This window comes from Camellia sinensis, chromosome 12, assembly GCF_055761805.1.
Source record: "Camellia sinensis isolate YWXY chromosome 12, ASM5576180v1, whole genome shotgun sequence".
In the NCBI taxonomy this organism is placed as follows: domain Eukaryota; kingdom Viridiplantae; phylum Streptophyta; class Magnoliopsida; order Ericales; family Theaceae; genus Camellia; species Camellia sinensis.
Genome location: NC_138972.1, coordinates 27,077,752 through 27,090,415, shown reverse-complemented (window position 1 = coordinate 27,090,415; position 12,664 = coordinate 27,077,752).

Sequence of the window (12,664 nt, the reverse complement as noted above, 5' to 3'; positions counted from 1 at the left end):
ACCTTTTTTAAGGTAAACATTTTACAAGCCCTATACCTAGACTCACATCTTTTATGAATACAAAGCACTAATTCGGAATCCCGATGAATACAAAGTACGATTAAATCGTTGCGTAAATTAACGGTTCTGTAGAGTTATTATTATTTATTTATTTATTTATTTTCAGTGAATGCCTTTTAAAAATTGATCATATTGTAATAGGGAGACCCTTGCCACAATAGTAAGGTTGTTTTATTATGCTGATAATAATGCTTGTGGTTATATGGACATTGTTTCGATATATGTATATTGTTCATATTTTAATATTTATTGTTTCATTGAAACAAGTATATGGCAACTGTTCCAATTATCTTCTACTGGGGGGAAACATAATTCGGGATCCCGATGAAGGTGCATCATATGATGCTGAGCCGAAAGGGATATATGGGGTGCAACTTGGCGCCACACTTAGCAATTTGGAGGAGATGTTTATGTCCAAGATGGCAAGTTATGGGGAAACAGTCCGATTGATCTTCAAATGCAGATATCCTTATCGCCAGTGGCAAGCAACTAGCAAATACAAAATATTACCGATCAATGACGATGAGGCGTTGAACACCGTATTAAGTATCGGTGGAAGTTTCCAACCACCAAATTGTTTGGAAGTGTACATTGAGAAACAGGTTGTACAAAATCTTCCGAATATAACACAGATGGATTCTCATCCGTTCACTACATTGCTGACACATGGGATTGACACGACAGCTTTTCAGTCTCGTATGTATGAATCGAATGAATGTTATGCAGCTGGCTACACACAACAGATATTTCATGGCCATGGTGGAGAATCAAGTTCACGTGGTGGATACGAGACTGAATTTCACAATAACACCGAAGATATGCCTACCTACAGTCATCATACCACTCCAGTTGAAGTTGCTGGTAATATGGCTGAAACGGTTAATTCTGTGCAGTTTGCTGACAGTGACATGCACGGTCCTGATGTCGCCCTAGACAATGATGAGAATGAAATGTGTGATGAAGAAAATTTATTGGGTGGATCAGATGATGATGATGATGAAGAAGATGATGCCGACGCTCCCGTTGATATTCAGAATGCCCCCATTCCACCTAGACCAGAAATCCCTTTCTATGAAAACATTCACATAGGTTGTGATTTTGACATTAGTAACCGCGATATCGTTCCCCGTAACCGAATCTGGAATGCTAAAAATCCAGAGTTGGACAAAGGGATGGTTTTTGTTGATAAGAAGCAACTGATACATGCAGTGAAATTGTACCATGCAACAAATAATCGAGAGTATAAAGTCGTAACCTCCAAACGAGACGTTTGGGTGTGTGCTTGCAAACACGATTGTAGATGGTGGTTACGTGCATCTCTTAGTAGGAAACATGGTCTTTTTGAAATAAAGCAGTATAGGGGTTCTCACCATTGTTTATACCCACGAATGAACAGGAACCACACAAATATTAGCTCTAGTTACATTGCTTCTCATCTTTTGGGACAAGTTACGGTGAGTATACAAAATAAATGTTTACATTTATATACATATTTGTTTGTTTAAAGTGTTCACACCAAAATAATTTGTTTGTCATATGCAGAATGAACCTGATATGCCCATTAAGAATGTCATCGAAGATATAAAAAAGACCATGAACTATAGTATATCATACAAGAAGGCGTGGCATGCAAGGGCAAAGGCAATTAGAATGGTATTCGGGGATTGGGATAAATCATATAGGATGTTGCCTAAATTCATGTATGCATTACAAACATCTAATCCTGGCACCATCGTGCAATAGAAGCACAAATATACCGGAAGTACAACCATTATGCCCGTCTTCCACTTTGTTTTCTGGTCTTTCAAACTCGTCATCGATGGATTCAGACATTGTAGGCCTGTTATAACCATAGATGGTACATTCTTATACAGGAAATACACTGGTGTGTTGCTTGTAACAACGATTGTCACTGCCAATGGCAAACTATTACCGCTTGCATTCGCTGTTGTCGACAGGGAGAGTTTGGAGTCTTGGTCGTTCTTCATTGCAAATATCAAGGAACATATTGTCATGGATCGACAGGGAGTGACTTTGATATCTGATCGAGCTAAGAGTATTTTAGCTGCTGTGAGGCGGCATTGGCTGAATCCCTCGCTCCAATTTGTTGGATATCATCGGCACTGCCTTCGACATGTTTGTAGTAACTTCAACACTAAGTTCAAAAATAAGGAGCTCAAACAACTTCTATGGAAAGCAGGGAGTGCTCATCAACGACGGAAGTGTAATGGTTACTTACAACAAATACAGGCTATTGACCAAGAAGCCATCAATTTGGTTTACAAGATGAATCCTGAGGAGTGTGCCATTTCGTATGACGGTGGACATCGGTGGGGGGTATTGACCAGCAATGATGCAGAGTACTTCAATAGCGTCTTGAAAGGTGCAAGGAACTTACCTATCTCAGCTATGGTTGAATTTACATTTCGGCGGCTCGTAAAATATTTTGACGAGATGGGAGCCCAAGCTGAAATAGATGTACGAAATGAGTTTTAATACCCTAGAGATATGCAAAAAACTATTGAGGATGGCATCGCAAGGGCAAATACTTTCAGGTTGATATCATATGACAGGTTAGTTTGTAATATAAACTAAATTGTTGTTATTATGTTGTCAAGTTAAGTACACCTAAAAACATGAACTTGATTAATTTCTATTATAATTTTCTGATAGGCCACGCCGCGTGTTTGAGGTGCAAACATCTTTTCGCCATGGACAAGGTCGCAATACACAAATTGTGCGGATGAATTAACCCACGTGCAGTTGTGGGAAATATGAGATACGACACTATCCATGTTCTCATATGCTCGCTGTAATGTCTGAATGCGGTGACAATCCATTCGAGTACGTTGATCTAGTATATAGGCTTCCTGTATACATGAGGGTTTGGGAAACTAAATTCAATCCAATACCGCATCAAGATTATTGGGCTGATCCGCAGTGAACCTTAATGCCTAATATACTGCGTCTGCGAGAAGTTAAACGGGGTCGTGCATCTATGTCTCGTATTCCGAATGAGATGGACATATCAGATAGGCGTTTGACCGCTCGTTGCAGTCAGTGCCAGCAGACAGGTCATGACAGGCGAACATCTCCGGCACGAGTTGGTCGATGGAGACTATGTATGACTTACATATTGTAATAGATCATTTCTTAATTCTTTATTTGTAATAGATAATTTTCTTTTCTTTTGTAATTCATTATTTGTAAACAGGGTCGTACATTTAAATAGATAATTTTTTATTTGTAATAGATCATTTCTATTTTGTAATTCTTTATATATTGTAATTGTTTAATAGGCCCTCCAAAATTTACAACTAACATACTAAACAAATAAATTAAACTAAATGACAATGCAAAAACATTTAACTATACCACATAAGCCTATGTTTTTTATTCTCTACTTGATTGAAAATGTCTATTACAAAATTTTAGTTAAAATCACATAGTTCTTCTACCATTTGAAGATTTTAATAGTTTGACTGATGCGAGCATTTTGTACATTTACAATTTCTGAACTAGATGTACGTAATTTACAAATTGTATACTTTATTGGAAAAAAAAAACCTTACAAAATCAATAATGAAGTTTTGTCAAATATGCTATAAATGTAATGAAGTTTTGTCAAATATGCCATAAATGTAATGAAGTTTTGTCAAATATGCCAAAATCAATAATGAAGGTTTGGAAAAAAAATTCTCATTCTTGTTGTTCGCAATTATTTACGTACGAAAACTATCAACATGTTACTGGTCGTTATTAACCTTATGTAACTGAGACCGTAAAATGATTTTGTAAAAGATTTTTATATTAGTTATAGCGTACATAACGATAGGTTCTGTTGAATTGGTTATCATATTTAATGGCACATAATATGCAAACTTTAGATTTTAGTGAATTGCTTCCATGTTAATGACACACAAATTGATACTTTTAAAATAATCGACCACACAAATTTGATACTTTTTCAAGTCGTCATGTACTGAATAATTAATTGTTTAATTGTTATAGTTAAATTACATGCTCACGAATACAGTTTTTAAAAATGTATTTGTTTTTCAACTGTACAGGCTTCATGGCACATCTACCTGATGAGGTCCCACTTTTTAGTCATCCACATCGGGCTGACAGTATATGGGAGGACCCGGTATGCAATAACGTTTGTTGGACTTTACGCTTACAATGAAAATATCCTGCATTTTGTTTTATATTACGTGATAATGCTATAATTTAAACTACTTATTCTGTTATGCAGGACCAAGCACGTGCCGTGGTAGCATGCCGGTGGGGAGATTCCGGCCTGTGGGACCATCCATTGGACCATAGAGTCTTGCAGTGTCTACTACGCGTGGGATTCTATGGTGTATATCGTATAGGCCATATCAGACTGGACCACCCACTCATTACTGCTCTCGTCGAGAGGTGGCGCACAGAGACTCATACATTTCATTTCCCGACCGGTGAGGCCACCGTCACATTGCAGGACGTATCTGTTCTATACGGTCTACGGATTGATGGCCGAGCAGTTACTGGACCTGACCCATCATTGACGAGGGAGCAGTGGATAGCCCTATGTGCTGAGTTATTGGGAGTAGCACCTACACCTGCAGACTTACAGGCAGGTAGAGTGAGGGTGAGGTGGCTGTCCGAGCAGTTTCAGGGCCATCTTCCAGATCATGCTCCAGATGAGTTAGTACATCAGCATGCACGAGCATATATTCTGTGGCTTATTGGGGGGGTACTTCTCCCTGATAAGTCACAGAACCTGCTCAAGCTGATGTACTTGCCATTATTGAGAGACATTGACGTGATCGGCCAGTACAACTGGGGCGCCGCGGCTTTGGCATGCTTGTATAGGATGCTATGTCGAGCATCTTAGGTGGGTGCGAATCAGATTGGAGGACCCCTTGTCTTGCTACAGGTTAGTAAGAATTTTATTACATGTCAATTCATATTGTATGGCATATATTAGTATTGTAATTGCGTTCGAACTATTGCAGATTTGGGCGTGGGAGAGATTGATTCGCATTGCGCCGTCTAGGCGGCAACTGGTTGCTCCTGGTGAGGTTCCCATCGGCGAGGGAGACATGCAGTTGCCGGCCGGACCTCGAGGTAGCCTGTGGAGGGTTGACATGGGCCACGAGGTCGTATCGACCCACGTAGTCATCGTGTATAGAGACCAGCTTGACCGGATGATAGACGGCGAGGTATCAAATTTAAATACCTAAATTTTAATTGTCATATGAAGTGTATATGTTCATGAGCGATTTTTAATAGACTTGTCGTTATTGTAGTTTATCTGGCAGCCTTATGTTGAGGTCCTCGATACGCTCCCAGACTATTGCCGACTAGGTGAGGAGATATGGATGGCGATAGTGCCACTCATTTGTTTTGACGTGGTTGAGTGGCATCTCCCTGATCGTGTCCTCCGACAGTTTGGTCGGGTCCAGTCCGTACCGGATCGGTGTGACACCGAGTGGCGGTTGCATGCGACTGACAGACGTGGCCGAGCCAGCACTGACTGGAGTGTGCATCACATGCGATACATACAGTTGTGGGATGCCCGTCGCGACACTATTGTACAGGCTGAGTGGAGTGATGGGGTCCTCCCCTCTCCCGACCCTTACATGTTGTGGTATCGGTGACATACACACCTACTTGTCGGTAATCCGAGCCACCTGTCTGAGGCCGGATATCAGGGAGTTGGGCCTTCTCTCGAGGCATTGGTGAGTATCATAGTATGTGTCAGATAATTGTTAATATCATAATTGATTGTTTTCAGTAAACTATAGCCTAATATATCTGATTTTTTGTTCAGGTGGGTCGAGTTGGGAGGTCATATCACTTGGCTGAGGACGCCCTTTTCAGACGTCCTTTTCAGACGTGATGGACAGCTTGGTCTGCAGGCCCTTGCAGAGATCCGAGAGTTATTGTACGAGGGGATCCAGCATGCCCATCAGGTAGATCGTCTGCATTTTGGGGACTACAGTGCAGCAGCTGCTCCAGACACATCAGTCCCGTCCACGTCAGTGCCTCCCACTTCAGCGCCAGCCACAGCAGGTCATTGGACTTCAGTGACCCCACCGCATTATACCCAATACATTTCTCCAGATTCCCCACACGTACATCTTACCCAGCATGCTGACCCTGATCCTGACCCTGATTGGACACCGCCCCGGTTCATGCATGATGTTGTTACCCCACCCACCTAGTTACGACCTGCTTTTTTGGGGAGTACTTCGACCGCGCCCCGGTTCATGCATGATGTTGTTACCCCACCCACCCAGTTACCACCTGCTTTTCTGGGGACTATTTCGACTACGCCCATGAGTACACATGATGCAGTTCTCACTGACATCTCCCACGTTGATGATGAGGCCGATATTGAGCCCTTCCCCAGAGCACGAGGGAGAGGCCGAGGTTATGGTCGTGGGGGACGTCGCGGCCGAGGTCGGGGTGCGGGCAGAGGTAGAGGTCGAGGTCGAGCTGCAGATCGTGACACAGTTGCACCAGATGAGGGAGTTTCACAGCTCACAGCAGTGGCCGATTTGCAGACACAGACAGGATCAGGGGTAGCAGATGCAGGAGAGGGGGGGTCACACGCACAGGTGCCCAGGCAGTCACTGGAGGGCCACATGCAGGGGGGAGTGCCAGATATTCAGAGAGTCTACCGCAGGAGACCGATGAGGGAGGTCCGCGGTCGGGGTTGTGGGACTGGGGGCAGGTTAGGGCATTAGCGGTTGTGATATGGACTGTATAGTTTTTCTTTTTTTTTTGGTAATTGTTATAGTTTTTGTAAATCAAACTTGTACGGCTGATGTAAATGTGTCTTCCTTATTTACTCGCAATTATAATTTCACAGTTTTTTTTTCTTACTTATATTGATGTAAATGTGTCTTCCTTATAGTAATTTACGATTTTTCCTCAATTTTACAAATTGAGACAACCATTTATAAAATTGATGTTTAAATAAATTTGAAGAATTAAATTATAAATCCTAAACCCTAAAATAAAAATAAATAAGGTAGCGTTTGGTAACGTTTACGTTTTTGGTTTATGTTTACAAAAAAATTAAAAACTGATTTTTGTTTATTTTTAGAAAATCATAAATTACAATTGTTCAAGCCTAAAAACAATTGAAAAATCTCCCTTCATTGATAAGTCGTGGATAAGCATTACAAATTCATTACAACATAAATGGTTTGGTCATTCATCCAAACAATTTCATTCATTATCATCATCATCTGACATCTCAATATCAGATTCATACATAACATCCATGCTCCACGCGTAGTACTGGTGCGCATCATCCATTAACTCATCTTCAGCCCGCTCATTTGCGGTCTTCATTAGTGAGGACCTTTGCAAACGTTGGGTCATGCAATTAACTTCGTCGCGGATACGATGCAATGCCCTTTGCAATAACTGTGGAGTGTCAGTTGGCATACGCATGGCTAACCGACGAGGAGATTTAATATTAACTTCACGACATAACTCAACGAGAACGTTTGCTCGAGTTATGCGAAATTCCCACTCAGCTCTCATGGTATTGACGGTGGCACGTGAGTAACGCAAATTTGGATTTAATGGGTATTGAAATTCATCTCCATCTGCAACCCAATAGCGACCCATTGCTGATCAACCACCGTATATGTCATGATAATATCACTGGAAATAGCTGTAAAACTTTTGTTGTGGTATGATGCGATATTTATATCATATATACACATGGCAGCTGTATGTATGAAATGATTGTAAACAACTATGACAACTATGTATCAGAGTTGTCACGTCAACTTTGATGACCTGAACAACTATGCATCAACTTGATAGGAGTTGTCACTTCGACTTTTATGAATTGTATGCATGTCACTGACCTTATACAGTGCATTCGGCTGGTAGAACTCCACTTTTGTCAAGTTATGAACTTTGAGGTGGGCCTGTAACATTGGCTATTGTGCCGCAGCTGGTGTCAGCCTGGCTACTGTAAATATGTAACTTTACCTTCAAATGGAAGTTGAAAATTAATAGATTGTTTGGGATGATCAAAATAAGTGTATTTTTTCCTCACATTACAATCTTTTTCTACAATATATTTTTCTACCCATTGTGCAAACCACTTTTTCTACAATATTTTTTACTTTTATGTATTTATTAATTTGTTATTTTTTAACAAATTTTTTTACTTTTTAGGTGTATTGTAATGGTTATTAATTTATTGTTATTTTGTTCTGACACCCCCTCAAAATTTGTATGAATTGCATAATTCCAATGGGCACAGTAGGTAGGTATGCGGCTTTGTGCAGTGATGCATCTGACTTTGTGCAGTGACACGGTGATGCATGTGACTTTGTGCAGTGATGCAGTGATGCATGTCACTTTATGCAGTGATGCAGTAATGCATGTGACTTTCTGACTTTGCGATGCTTCCTCAGATTACGTGATGCATGTGACTTTCTGCAACGCAACTTACATGCTTTGTTTTTTCGTCACATTTTAGAAGTCATCTAAGTCACATTAAAACGACTGTGAAAAGAAGCAGAAAATGCTATTATGTTGGTGAAAAAAAACATGATGGATGGTTGTATAACAACAATGAAAATGGGATGACTGTGAAGTTCATTAACTGTAAATAAGATAAAATATAGGCTGCAAAGTTCCAATCGTGTTTACATATGAGGTGACCATTTTATTAGTTTGGTGCAAAAAATAACGATAATTTTATAGGTCTAACTGAGTTGGACGGTTGTGTATTTACTTGCACTTTGTTTTATAGTTGTTTATGAACAATATTACTTTAAAGCCGTTGTTTTTATTTTTGATTTAATTTATAATTTTTTTAAAACACCTATATGTACTGAAAACGTCAATTCCAAGTGACTACTTACTGTATTACAAAAGTAAGCATGACAAAATAGTTTCATGTGGCGATGTGACAACTCACTGCATTTAGTTTTATTTGACAACTCACTGCTCGAATATGAAGGGATTGCATTGTGATTCTCTGGCCTACAATCCGAGCAGTTTTATCTGACAACCACGTCCGTGACTACATCATAGGTACAATATATTTTTCTACCCATTGTGCAAACCACTTTTTCTACAATATTTTTTACTTTTATGTATTTATTAATTTGTTATTTTTTATTAATTTGTGCAGTGACCCGGTGATGCATGTGACTTTGTACAGTGATGCAGTGATGCATGTCACTTTATGCAGTGATGCAGTGATACATGTGACTTTCTGACTTTGCCATGCTTGTATACGTTGTGACTTTTTTCCTCACATTATATCAGAGCATGTGACTTTATACAGTGATGCAGTAATGCATTTAAGAATTCATCTAAGTTACATTAATACGACTGTGAAAAAAAGTAGAAAATGCTATTATATTGGTAAAATTGCATGAAATGAATAACATAAAATAATATCACGTGTATCACATATTCCATAGTGCCCCAGGACGCATTATCGTCACCAGATCACCTCTAGGTAACCCCCACTATGATGTCTATAAATACCCCAGTATGATGTTTGTTGAAGTCATAACAATAGTAACATATCTACAATTACTATTATTATTAACTTTTTTACTTTTTGAACAATGTCTTCAAGAGGTGCAGGAAGTTCACGCCGGCAAAGAAATCCGAAAGTGTGGCTACTACCTCCATTTACGTATGACTACAAGAGCAAAAAGTACTCAAGTCCGAAGGATTATTATGCTGGTATCCGAGCAGAATGGGCGTTCAGGGTAACGGAGCAAGAAGGATTGTATAATGATCTGCATAACTTTGGGGCACCGGTACCTCATCGTCGTTCATTGACCATGGCTAGACGAAATGTGAGTGACTATGAAATAGCAGTTACCAGAATTAAGAAGGAGAACAACAGAATGTTGATGCGGAGATGTCAACATTTCATGCTTCAGCTAGCCACCGAAATGGCAGAAGCAAGCAACCGAGATTTGACAATGACTGAGCGAAATAGTGTCTTAAATAATGAAAAATATTTCTCTGACTACTACATGTCAGATGAGGAATAAGAAATCAAACACCGTTATCTTCCATATATGTTTGTATGTATGTTGTGTCATATGTTCGTTACTAGAGTGTAAGACAATGTTGTTGTTAATCTAACGTACAGATGTATTTCAAGTATTTATTTTATGAACCTGAACTTCATGACTTTCTTTATTGAATTGCAATGAGTTAATGAATGTTCTGGATTAATAAATGGATTAATGTATGTTCAATTATGTGAATACTTAAAACACATAAAACATAACAGGTAGCTCGGTCAAAAGCTTCCCTTAACTGGGGCTGGTGAAATAGGGATTAATTAACAAAGAATTTCAATCTCCATTAGGAAAGAAGAAAGAGTCACCTTCCAATTCCTAAAAGTCCAGTACAAATGATGACTCCGGTAATGAATGAGGGGTTGACAAAAAACTAAACTCGGTGAAACGAACTACCGCCTTCAATAACACATAAAACATAAGAGGTAGGTCGGTGAAAAGCTTCCCGTAACTGGGCCTCGTCAAATAGGGATCCCCAACGTAAAGAATTTCAATCTCCATCAGGAAAGAAGAAAGAGTCGCATTCCAATTCTTGGAAGTCCAGTAAAAATGATGACTCTGGTAAGGAATGGGGGGTTGACAGAAAACTAAACTTCGGGAGCTGGACAAACAAGTTCAAACCCAAGTGGTTGGTCCAGTTGGGGGACTAAGTTTGTGAAGTCATGTGACCTGGTGCACAGGCTTTGGTTTTCTCGATATTTTGATCGATTTTTTTATTACAGTGACAACTCATCTCTACTTGATATATGTGGGATTCTCAATTCAGAAAGTCACATGACAATAGTGAATTCACTGATTTACCTTACAGTGAGCATGCTCTTATTTTGTCTGTATATGCAGATGGATTATCAAGTCATGTGACTTGGTGCACAGGCTTTCGTTTTCTCGATTTTTTGCTCGATTTTTTTATTACAGTGACAACTCATCTCTACTTGATATATTTACGATTCTCAATTCAGAAAGTCACATGGCAACAATGAATTCACTGCTTTACCTTATAGTGAGAATGCCCTTATTTTGTCCGTATATGCAGATGGATTGTCAAGTCATGTATTTTTTTATTACAGTGACAACTCATCTTTACTTGATATATGTGGGACTCTCAATTCAGAAAGTCACATGGCAACAGTGAATTCACTGATTTACCTTACAGTGAGCATGTCCTTATTTTGTCTGTATATGCAGATGGATTGTCAAGTCATGTGACTTGGTGCACAGGCTTTCGTTTTCTCGATTTTTTTCTCGATTTTTTTATTACAGTGACAACTCATCTCTACTTGATATATTTGGGATTCTCAATTCAGAAAGTCACATGGCAACAGTGAATTCACTGTTTTACCTTATAGTGAGCATGCCCTTTTTTTGTCCGTATATGCAGATGGATTGTCAAGTCATGTATTTTTTTATTACAGTGACAACTCACCTCTTATTGATATATGTGAGATTCTCAATTCAGAAAGTCACATGGCAACAGTGAATTCACTGATTTACCTTACAGTCAGCATGCCCTTATTTTGTCCGTATACGTACATGGATTCTCAACTCACGTGACTTCGTACACAGTATTTGCTTTTCTCAGTTTTTTCAGTCTAGTGGCAACTCATACCTTGTTCATATATGTCGGATTGTCATGCAGAGGCATCTTTCTAAAGCCGTTCATAACCAACTATATAAACGAGTAAAGGTGAAGACACAACCTTATAACTCATTTCGCCTTACGAAATTATCATTTATTTGCTTTAAAAAATTAGCATGGCTACATGGTTCATGGGAGGGAGTGGGAATCGCAGAGGTGGTAGGAACTTGCAAAGGGGTGACAGTTCACGATGAGGAGGGGGAAGGGGAAGTGGCGATGCTGAAGATGAAACACCATTTGCTTCGTTAGATGCCTCTTGTGCTTATCATGATAGGTTTGGGAAGCGACATTTTGTCATGCCCAAGTACTATCGAGATCCATGTGGTTTGGTGGAGGAACCATCAGATAATCAAACAGGATATGGTTTAGCAAACGCTAGACTTCTGAAGTGGCCCGCACTATTTATAGAGCGAGTCCAAATGGAAAGATTATGTCGGGAAAATCGATTGAAGGTGCCAAAAGCACGTTCTGTTGAGATCCAAAAGGAAGATCTTGATAATGTTGATCGACTATGTGAAAGACTACAACGTGAGATTTCTCAAATGACCCGTAGGTTAGCTCGCGATATGCAGCTATACATAGTTAAGAAGGATGCCCAGAAGAACAAAACAGAACCAAATGATGCAGCTATCAAGGGTATCATGGAGGATCCTCAGCTTGTCTCTGATGCTGAGCTTTCAGATTGTTCAGACTCCGAGCCACCTGCCGATTTAAGCGCGAATTAGGTGTTAATGCCTACACTTCGGCAATATAACAACTTGCATTAATATGTAATGTCTGTGTTAGAGTAAGTATAACTGTTTTGTTATGTTATGTTTATGTTTAAGTTTATGTTTATGTATTGTGTCTATCAAATGTTACGGCTATTAATATGCAATATTAGGTCATGAAT